Source organism: Apteryx rowi, unplaced genomic scaffold (genome assembly GCF_003343035.1).
Source record: "Apteryx rowi isolate R43461 unplaced genomic scaffold, aptRow1 scaffold_386, whole genome shotgun sequence".
Classification (NCBI taxonomy): domain Eukaryota; kingdom Metazoa; phylum Chordata; class Aves; order Apterygiformes; family Apterygidae; genus Apteryx; species Apteryx rowi.
This window is the reverse complement of record NW_020450374.1, coordinates 115,800-127,295: the sequence shown is the minus strand read 5'-3', so window position 1 is coordinate 127,295 and position 11,496 is coordinate 115,800. Positions and strand designations below refer to the sequence as shown.

General features: G+C 41.5%; 1 long non-coding RNA gene across 1 annotated transcript; it reads left to right on the top strand.

Moving 5' to 3' along the window:
• Positions 1–5,346: 5,346 nt before the first annotated feature.
• LOC112970207 lies at positions 5,347–11,170 on the top strand. Its single transcript, XR_003254921.1, has 3 exons — positions 5,347–5,383; positions 8,886–9,021; positions 10,727–11,170. It is a non-coding gene; the product is annotated as an uncharacterized LOC112970207 (long non-coding RNA).
• Positions 11,171–11,496: the final 326 nt, after the last annotated feature.

The window sequence follows — 11,496 nt, the reverse complement described above, 5'->3', positions numbered from 1 at the left end:
CGGACCGGGGCAGGCCGCGGGGGGGCCGCGGGCGTCCCGGCGTCGCCGGGGCAAGCGCGGGCCTCGCTGCTCGTGACCGGGAAAATCAGCAGGTTGTGACTTCAGCCCCTGAGCAACCGCGTGTTAAACATTACCGTAGCTCAGGGTTTATTGGGTCAGAGAGTTTGTTTTGGTTTGTTATACAATGAGAGTTTGGGTTTTTTTTATTGTTTATTTATTACTGGTACCTCCAGCCTCATTTGACATCGACTGTGTAATCCGTGAACCTGCTGCTGCCCCAGCTTGACCCCGCTGCCCACCGACTGCCGCGGGGGACTGGCAGCCCTGCCTGGCTGGGGAGGAAGCCGGATGCAGGACGCGGGATGCGGGACGCGGGATGCAGGACTTGGGACATGGGATGCTGCCTCTGCCTCTGCTCCGGGCCCTCGAGGAGAGGGGGACAGAGCAGTCCCGGGAGGGGTGCGAGCGCCTGGGGGGGTCGCCAGCTTCCTCGCTCCAGGGAGGTGCATGATCGGTCTCTGCATGAGTCAGGGCTTCTGCAGTTTTTTAGCTCTCCCCACAACCTTTTATTTTCTGTAGGTGTTGGGGTGTGTGTCACCCCGCAACATGTCCTGCAGCTCTTCAGCCCTAAACCTCTGCCTTTCAATTTATCCTGCACTGACTATGTGATGTCAAGGTTTTTTCTAAAAGTATTAGGACCAGGACCGAGACTCCAGTGTCATCCCAAGGGACCAAGGCTTGTGGCACCTGTGCTTTTGTTGTGTCCCTATTGTGTTGCTGACCAGTGGCTTCGTTCTGGACCAAGTCACTGTTCTGGTAGACACAGCACAACCTTGAAGAGAGAGAATCTGCTAGAGGGCATATGGTATGAGACAAGACTATAATACGGGTGCCCATCCCAAGATGATTAAAAGCCTTTTTCTTGACTGGGAACAGAAATGGTTTAGTGATTTTATTGTAAGTGCTTCCCTTGCACACACTCTTGGCTTATCAGCATGCATAAAAGCAACAATTGTTAGCCAGCAGTTCATCTCCAGTTATCTCATTTTTTAAAGAGTCCAGTAGTTTGACATGGCTGGTGGAGTTTGTCAGGGTGAAGGTGGGGTGGCAGAGCAGATTTTCGCTCTCTGTTAGGACAGCTGCTGTGGCACATGTTCCCACACTACATGAAAGGTCATGCTCATGCAAATCTGCAGTTCTGCCCTTTAGATATTGCCTATATCCACCATGATGTATGCAATGGGGGGAATCAGAGCTGTGAAACTTCAGCAGGCTGAAGGATATGTCTTCTGGGACAGACAGTACACGTCTGGCAGGGCACAGTCAGAAACCTTGTCTGTTTATGCACTGTTTAGGGTGGCTTGTTGCATTACTGATTTGTTACTGGATTAACTGTAACATGGGTCACATGATCTTCAAGAAAGCTTTAATTTGTTTCACTGGCATGTGACACATCATTCAGTCCCATATTTAAGGACAACACTGGCCTGTCATGTGTCTTTTAGTACAGGATCAACCTGATTTGCAAGCTCAGTGCCCTTGATCATTTACTTCAGATGGCTAACTGATTTGCTCTGGCATAGAGGTGCACACATACATGTGCACACACACATGCACACACAGGCACATGCCCACACATGGTGATTCAAAAGAAATACTGCTCTGGCCTGACATTAACTGTACAGAATACTGTCCTTCTCCTTTACCTGTCCGGGTCCAAAGTCTGGTTCATCCTGGGACTATTTTGTGCATGTCACAAGACAAAGCAAGAATGATCACATGAGAGTTGCATGCAAATAGGCTGCTAGATGCGAGGAGCTGTTTGGTTTGCTCAGGCAGGAGTTAACACTTCTCTGGATGAGGTGAAGACGGGATTTTAAGTCCACAGGAATTTTCTGTTGTTTCACTGAAGGATACTGTTCAGGGTCCTGTTAGGTTTCTTGCTAGGTCCAGCTGTGCTGAAGAGCATGCTGTTCATTAACACAGCGCAAGGTGGGTTGTTGGGGAGAAYGCCTTTTAGCTAGCAGTCCTTTCAGGACAGCCTTCCCAGTGCCAAAGAGCTGAGCTCAGGCTTGATGCTCTGGAGGGGTTTTCTTCTTTTGTCCTTATTACCTCTAGTAGCTGCGTTTGAGTTTGGGCTTGAGTTTGCAGCGCCAAGTGGCTCCAGCAGTTGTGACCTTACCGCTGCTGGAAGCAGAGCTGCAGGGTGTGCCAGCCACCTCCAAGCGCTGATTTTTTTTTGGCCCAGCTGCTCTCTCCAGACTGGCGTTGCAGTGGAAGACAATACGTAGCAGCGTGGATAATAAGGGAGTTTGGGTTCACATGTTAGCTTGTGGCCTTGAGCTAACGTGACAGCACAGACACAGTTTGAAGCCTGCTCTTGAGTATATTCTACTGCTGAGAGGGAGCGCCTGCCACTCGTACAGATGCCCTGGGCCAGGACTTGTCCCTCCCTTGTCACCTCCTTTAAAGGGATCTAAAGGCAATACATGTAATTCGTTCTAAGCCAAGCATTTTCAAGCAACAGAAGTCATGACAAACTAGCATCCTCTCACCCGGATCACCAACATTCACCTTGGCCCAAATCTGACTGACATGCCAGAGGTGAATATTGGTGATCTGGGTGAGAGGATGCTAGTTTGTCGTGAAGATCACAGCCCATACGGTGGCTGCTGCCTTGTAGTTTGTATTGCTTATTTACTGACATCCTCAGCATAGAAAGAATTGAAGGAGCATGTGTATTCATTGTGGAGGTCAGGACTTCAGGGAGTACTTGGTAAGCTTGCAATGTTAAATATTAAAACCCAACAAAATTATTGATCTTTGAAGGTGGTGAATAGCCTGTGTGTCAGGGCATGGAAAAAACTGCCAGAAGATTTTGAACTGCTCCTGTTTCAGGCAGAAATGTTACGGGAAAGGTATGTAATGAAATTCAAAGGTTAAAACACCCCAGACAACATTAGGAGACTTATGAGAGATCACACCACCACTGGTCAAAGGGCATAGACACTATGTTATCTTCAGCAACAGAGATCTTTGAACAAAGCCTTCTGTGCTACAAGAAGGTATGCATGAACAATGTGGCAAGATCTCAACATTCTGTGTTTGCTATGATGACATTCTCAGACAACTTTGTTTTAACAAAAAAGGAAATGATTTTAAATATATATACAAATCTATAATACTATCATTGCATTTGTTATTTTCGTTTGAGAGGCATTTTCAATATCTGGATAGTCACATTTGTTGAACGTTTGCTGAAAGAATTAGGAGTGCAGTACTTAACAGTACTACCATGTAAAATGTCATGTTAATTGATTTTTAAGATTTTAAGTACTTTTTAAAAGTGAGGTGATTTTAAGTTTCCACATTAACAATCTTTGGAGGTAATGGAGAAACTTCTACAAATCATCTGTGGATTGCAGAATGAAAGTAGGAGCACTGTATCTGCTTATATTCAAATCATGTTTTCAAGGCTATTTTGATAACAGTGGGAAACACAAAAAAAAAGGGGAAGGGAAGAGAGAAGCACACTTTTTGCAAACAGTCAATTTTATACAAAACTCAACTCTGCAGAAACCTTGCATACTCAGAGCTTGCCTATGAGCATGACAAATGGAGATACATGAAGGAAGTTCTCCAAATATTACAACTGGTGAAAAACAGAAGGGAAAAAGAGAAGAGAAAAAGCCACATAATTCTGCAGAGGCATGCCTGTTCTTTAGATGTAACTGTTGTTCTATTTTCATTATAATTTAGTTGAGTGCTGAATCAAGTGCTTGAACACAAGCCCTGAAAACAGAAGCAATGAAGCTATAAATATGAGGCTGAAGGAAAATGTTATAAGGAAAATTTGTGTAAATAATCCAACCACACAGTTTTGAAGTACCTCTATTTTTTAAAAAGAGACAATGAAAAGCTATTACTTTTATCTAACACAGAGAAAACCTATGCACGTTTCCTTCTCATCACTAATTTTCAAGGCCTAAGGCCAAAAAGTGGTCATCTGCAGTGGCTATCTGTGGCTATATTTACAGAAATAAAGGCATGTGCTCTAGCAAGATAGGTTAATCATAAATAATCACATTTTTGTGTTTTTGCAGTCCAGAATGTTTGAAATAAGGTGACTGAGTTCATCTGGTGTGGAAGAAGTTGCTTGAATGCTAGTACCTGTGAACGTGGAAATTCTCCCTGTCTGAAAACACTGAAAACAGGGATGTCATTCTGAACCACTCTGATGCAAAATTAGCAGTACTTTTGACTGTAGTTTTTACATCATATAGTACTTGTTACTGTTCTTAAGAAGTGGTATGTTGAAAATATGTGCTTGTTTGAGTCTTTAGAAACTTGAAAGGTATCAGGATGCAATCGTTTTCTCTGAATCAGATAGTCTTAGTAACACTGGTATTCTTGCTGGCCTCTCATCCTTGCACACCAAAAAACAGCAGCCATTTCCAAATGGTGTGGTTTATTCAGTGTTTTTGTTTTTCAGTTACTCCCAAACCCAAACTCATATATTTAGAAGTCTTCATTGCTTATTGCTGATTATCCCTCATCTCTGATTTAGATTTTTGCATTCAAAGCCCTTCATTCTGGTGGCTTCTCAGTTTAAATGACTTAGTGGCAAAGAATTCTTCAGCTCTCTTCAAGCTCTCTTCAGGTGCAGTATGTGGATGGCCCTTTGTGCGTTCATCTAGTCGAAACAAAGCTGCATGGAATTATTAAACCTGATGTGGCTCATTTTCAGGAGTCTTCATGACTGGGAATTTATTTTATGCGTCTGCTTGTTTCTGTTTATGATTTATTTGTTTTTCTTCCTATTTTACTTTCTATTACTTCTGTGTATTAGACATATAGTAATTCTTTTTCACTGTAAATATGTGATATTGGTAAATTGTGTCATCTGAACATATCGTCTGATACAGACTTTGTACTGAACTGTTTTACAGCTCCAATTTAGCACTGTCTTACTTTGCAAAACAGCTTTGAAAAATAAATAATGATAATRCAGTCCTGCCAGTCACTCTGCCTCCCCTCCCTTCAAAGCTTTTTAGTGGGCTGGGACAATCAGCAGCAGGCTGGTGCTAATCCTGGATCACCATGACTCAGCAATGTGCTTCTCTCTTCTGTTCTTATTCCATTTCACCCATTTGCAGAAGGGGCAAAAGAGTCCTTCTGCATACAAAAATCTTTTAATCTAAAACAGTGTTTTTTTCCCCCCTTTTTTGAGTGTAAACAATTTTTTGAAATGCAGAATGAGGAAGTGAAGATAAGCAGCTGAGGCAGGGCTGGAGTGGCTGTCTGAGTCATGCATCGTTTTGTTGCAGAAGGCCGTCCCTAAATTATATCTGCTTTTGTTAGCACTTTGTTAGTTACTTTTGAGGTGAGTTGGTGTTCCTTATTACCTGATATAAGCGGAGACCTGATTAAAGAGACTGCCTCAGAGGACTTCATCTCCTGTACTCCATAAATATTCCAGTTTGCTAGAGAAAAGTGCTTTTTGCTAATAGTGAAGTTGATGAGACTGTCCAGCTAAGAAATAATGACTGATGAAGCAGACTTGATTCCTATGTTTGTTACATGAAAACTTTTTTTTTTTTTTTGTAACTCTAATAGCATTCCCTTTGTACAGATGAGAACTCATCAGCTGCCATCAGACTTGAGAAAGACAGCAGCATTTTGGATATGTTCACCCAGACTAGTAAGCAAAATGAAGTGTAGTTAGGATTGTACAAGTATTTAAACTAAGTATCATCAGGAAGACTTCCTGGTGGTGACAGATGATGAGTTGTTCTAGTCTTTCAAAGTCAGTGAGAGATTTTCTGCTGTTCTTCCAGGAGACCATGTGTCAGGCCTGAGTGGCTCAGAGTCAAAAGCTCCATCATTTGGCAATACTTGAATTAGAGTGTGCAAGAGCATGTCCTGTCCCCCAGGCAGAGCATAGCTGATTTCACGTGCTCTTTCCAGTTTTAGTTTCTCTGTGGGAAGAAAACAAACAAACAAACTTGGCCTCACTTATAGGAAAGCTGTGAAAGACTTCAATGGAAGCAGGACTTCATCCTGCCTTTCTTTGGTTTAGGTGCTAATGGCATTTTTCTTACAAATAGACCACCAAAACTTTTCTTGACAGGCAAAGCAGAAGGGAACACAAATATCAGTCCTTATTCCTGTCTGTCAGAAAATACTGAAATACAACATTTCTCTCACTTTCCAAACATCTGTCCGGCTCTATTTAGAATGATCTGTGCAGCAGTGTTATTCAGTGTGCCCTGTTACGTCCTCCATTGAAGTATCTCCATCCTCACCATTGTTCTGCTGTGTTTCAGTGCACATAAACATCACTGTGTATTTATCCCAATTATACTCTTTAAAAAAAAAAAATTAGTGATGGGGGCAGTAGGTTTTCTGACAGTCTCCTAGGTATTATTGAATGGCAGCAGGAAATTCAAGTAATTCCCTGGGAGTCTTGAAATTATCACAGTGCCTTTAATAGATTTGTCCTGCACTGTTTGCACACAAGTTGCTTGGGGAATTCTTGTGTGGGAAGATGGGTTAACATTACTGAAAATAATATGGCACTTGGATCCAGCTTTAGACATCATAATAAGTAATTTTCTTCTAGAACAGTACTGAATGCTGTCCACTGCTCCCACAGGGAAAGTAAATAATAGATAGCGACACTCTATTCATTTGGAATTTGGACTACTTTTATAAACGGGAGGTGCTTAGTTTACCCAACATAGTAACATGTTTGAAGCCTGTGTTTTAAGCACTTAGTAAACTAGCCCTTTAAGGACCTATTAACCATGACAGCCTAACCATGACAGGTGCAGTTTCTGGCTCAAAAAGTTCCCAAACTGCTGATTCCTRGAAGCAGGAAGGTATATTGAGAAGAATCAAAACAACATTTGCCTGTTTTTACACTGTTTCCTAAGCATCTGTTACTAGCCATTGTCAGAGATGGGATTTTGAACAGGACATTTTTTTTTCTACTCAATATGGCCATACTTTTTTAGTAGGACTTCAATGTTGGTTGACGAATAGAGGTAGCCCTTTGAGAAGATTTTGCAAAAACTGGGGTCATAACATGGAATGCATAAGGCAAAGGCTGTAGGAATTAATGGAGAGGAGAAGGCACTCAAATAAGGCTTCATAAAAATGCCTACTTTAGGTTATAACATGCACAGTAATTTGCAAGCAGTCTTTGCCTCGATCGATGCTCAGATGAATAAATACATGTCAGGCTGCTGTATAATCTGGAATCTCGGTTTGGCTGTGTGACCCACTGTTTGGCCTCCATACAGCCCAAACCTTGTGTCAGAATTTCATTCTAGATGACAGGAATATGCCTGACATGGCTCTGCCATGGAAGAAGATGATGAATTAGGTCAGCTTGTTGTAGCACACAGGTAAGTTGGGCAACAGCTTAGATTGAAAATTTCTCCTTTAAGATGAATCACGTTCTGCTCAGTAAACCATCATGTTATCTCATACCTTTTCTTTTTATATCGTGCTAGAGGATCTTTTTATTTTCACAATCAAGATACATGCTCTCACCCATCTCCACAGGGTGAAAGGAGATGAAATTCTATTACTGTCTTAAGAGATATCGCTCAGAGGTGCCAGTTGCCTCTGGAAAGGGCCAGAGGACCTTTACAGTTCAGTGATTTGTTTGTAAACTTGCTAGAATAAACTTCCATAAAGGGCCACTGAGTCTTGTATCTTGTCTTTTCTTGAGGTCAACAGCAGACATCTAGGGAAGAATTAAAAAATGGGAAAGCTTATACCAGTATATTCTCCCAACCTCCAGCACCTTACAGCTGAGGGGTTTTATGAAGCAAATGTGATTTTAGGCACTGTTGAAGATGGTTATCATTTTCCATGGATCTGAAAACATCTCATAGGATGTAGCTTTTAATTTGGGATAGGAAACGAATGGGAAATTTTCCATTATATACTTGGTCTTACATATAAACTTGGCATTGTTAAAATTGCTTTGGGGATTTGTTACAATAGGAGTCTGTATTTCTGAATGTGGTGTAGAAATTCTTTTCTTCAAAAGGCTGGCAAGAAATTGAATGACACTGTAGAAAACACTAGAGAAACTTTTAGGTCTCTCCATGGGCCTCAGTGTATGTGATCTTTTTATGAGAAAGTAAAAGTATTTTCCAGATAGCTTTGCAAGTGGTTTTCTGAACTTAGTCAGAACTTGCCTTTAGTAAAATTATCCCTGAGCATTAGTTTTGCCTCACTGTAGGAAGCGAGTTTTGCCTTTTGTCTTTTTTCAAGATGAGGTCTGGAGTGGAGAAACTGAAAACCAGTTATCAAGTGTTTTTACAAAACAGACTTGATAGTGACAGTGTGTCTTACAGACGTTGAACCTCCTGTTCATAATTATGCTGCCTACTTCCCCTTGTCTGTGTTTGTACATCAATCCTGTGGCCACTAAAACTACTCATGTGAAAAAGGAATGCTAGTAAAGCTTTTAGAGGTCGACTGCAAAATTAGTTTGGCCATCTTGAAAAACAAACAGAAAAAGATATTGTCTGATTCCTTTAGTTCTCCTCCTCTTTGTTCTTTATCTTTCCTTCCCTTTGACTGTTCTTTCCAGCTTCCTTTCTCATTCTTGTTGACTCTGAAGTGATGGTTTTCTTCCTTGCTGCTCCAGGCTCCTGACACCCAGGTCCCTCCCTTGGTACATCTTCTGCCCAGCTACCTAGATCCTTCCTGTTCTGACCACTTCTCTTTCAGCTGAGGACCTCTGGTGCTCCCATCCCCTTGGTGTGCCCAAGGCCTGGGAATAACTTCTGTTTTTCCCATGTCTAATTCTCCAGCACTGACACCTCACAGAAGCAGCCAGACCACCTTCCATAATTGTTTTCCAGCTTCCATAACAATCCATAAATGTGGATGTGTCAGATGATTAAAGACTGGAAATATGAAAAAGAGCTGGAAGCCAAAAAGACAAGCTGTCACCAGTAGATCTGGCTGCTCCTCCAAGCCTCTCCGTGAAACCGGCAGGTATCCTTAGCTTCACTTTTGTTTCTCACCAGTTTCACTTTATAGCTATCCTGCTCCCTCTGCACACTCAGCAATGTTTCAATATTGGTAATTCAGTCAATACTGAAATGGGTTTTCATACCTTTTCCTTTTAAATTGAATAAAGTCTTTTAATAGTATGTTGAGAAAAATTGCTTTACAAGAATGAAATTTTGAGCCTAAAATCATATACATTCTTCAATTTTAATTACGTAGACAACACAGGAAGTGTTCCTGTTTTGATGACTGAATGTTTTCATTATTTTTAAATATGTCTTTAGTAATTCAAAGAGGATTATGAAATCAATTTACAGTCTCACATGCTGTATTTGAATGTAAATAATGTTCATCTCAGAAAAAGTCAGCATGTGAGATAGTGAGTACTTCAAATATCCTGTTTTCTTTCTCTTCTTTGGCTTAAGATTTTTTGAGGATTGGACTATAACATCACTAGACACTGTACTGTTGTTTTATAAAAACCTGAATACTCTTTAAGAGATAAATGGGGACACATCCAGTCAGAAAATGCACAGCTTGAAGTTTRTCTTTTCTATTGTGTTTTTCCTGACTGTGGTTTTTGTTTAGTCTTTAAAAGATTGTATAAGAATTCCCAAAGAGTTACCATTCCTGTGCCTGGGCCTGCTTTTCTCACATGCCCAGCACTCCACTTGGTTCCGGCAGAGCTTTGCGTACGTACTAAGTATCAATCTGTGCCACACATGTACAACTGAAATGCAACCCGCTAAAATGAGATTGACAATGTTTCTTTGGCCTGACTTCTTGGCCTGTTCAAAAGATATCAGCAATGGATATCATTATTTGTAAGATCTTAATTGATTTACTATGAGAATCAAACTGAAACATAATCTTCATTTATGATATCTCCTCTCTACACTCAGCTATTTCTTTCTAATCTCTAATCGCTAATAACTTTTATGACTTGTGCTATTATTGTCCTTAGGCCTTGGGTTAATAAAACAGGAAATCCAATTTTAGAATTTCTCATCTAGGATCCAAACACTAATACTACTTTATGCTGATAAGATTTATGGCAGGTCAGATACTGTCTGACCAAACCACTCAAATTTTATGCCTGACCAGCTCCAGGCTATCTTTCTTAGCTGTGTAAAGCCAGTATGAAAACTTGAATCTAGGAGAAACTCTATTTTGAGTTAAATTGACTTAAGTGCGATTTTAACACCTACAGCTAATCCAGATCACAATTGTCCTGCAACATGATCTGGCCGTCCATAACTCAGGGACTAGTGACTGTGAAGCCATGGAGATGAAAAAAAGGCCTGCGATCTATCTGTGAAACCTTGGTGTGTGTGCAGGTTTCCAGCACAGCAGTCCCTTGCTGCCTTAGCTCTGAAGGACACATGGGTCAGGGAATTCAGCCCACAGCAATGAGCTGTTGCCATAATGATTCCTGCTCTGTGGCTCCTGAGGAGTCAAAAGCACTACATCCACTGCATGCTGAGAAGCATCTCTACTGCTCTCCAGGCTTTCATATAGTAATTTGATCCACAGCTTTTTGGGCGTTGCTCTAAGCTGAGCAGGTCCTCAGTTTTCACTCCCCTTGACCATTTGCCCCTGCCGTCACTTGTGCCTGTACAGTTCTTTTTCTGACTATATAATAAAATGAAGTAGGGATTTAATTCAGTTAAATACTAACTTTGTTTTTCAGTGTGGGAGCAAGAACAAGCAACGGGCTTGCTGTCAAAGGTACTCACACTGCTTATTAAGCCCTACCTTCAGTGGTTGTAACACTGGAGTCTTGTCTGGAAGGTGCTCCTTACTGCTGTGAATGAACAAATTCAACTCAGGTTTGCAGGAGTCCTGATACAATTGCTCTGAGATGTCATTTGCCCCACTCATTTCTGTGGGTCCTACTGAACAAAGCAAAGGTAATATGGTATATGTCATTTGTTGACTGCTTGTCAAAGCTTGTATGAAAAGAGAGGTGAAAGGTGGTTTAGGTTGGCCTGAAGTGTTTTCTGGAGTTTCTGGTCTCTCTTCTTCCCATGCTGTGACCTAGGTCTGTGGCATATACTAAATACCTCCCTTTAAGATGGCTGAGATGAGGTGAGATGGACTTCATCCTAATGCTTGGCCAGTAACCGGGATTAGGGCCCAGAAGGGCTCTGAGGAGAAAGCAGTACACGCTTGGCTCTACCCATGTTTATGATAAAGGTCCAACCTGACATCTTTGACATATTTGTATTTACTGTGAGGACGAGAATATCTTGTTGTCATGTCACAGACTTTCAACACTCATTGGGACACAAACCTAGTCAGAAGAGACAGCAGACAAACATTAGTTTTTCCAGAGCAGGAAGATAAATGCACTAAAAGGAAGGTAGGGCATCTGAGCCTAGCAAGTATAAATCACATTCGTTAGTGCATGCCCATTAGGCTGACACTATTAATTGCAGCTCTAATCAGCATATCAGTTCT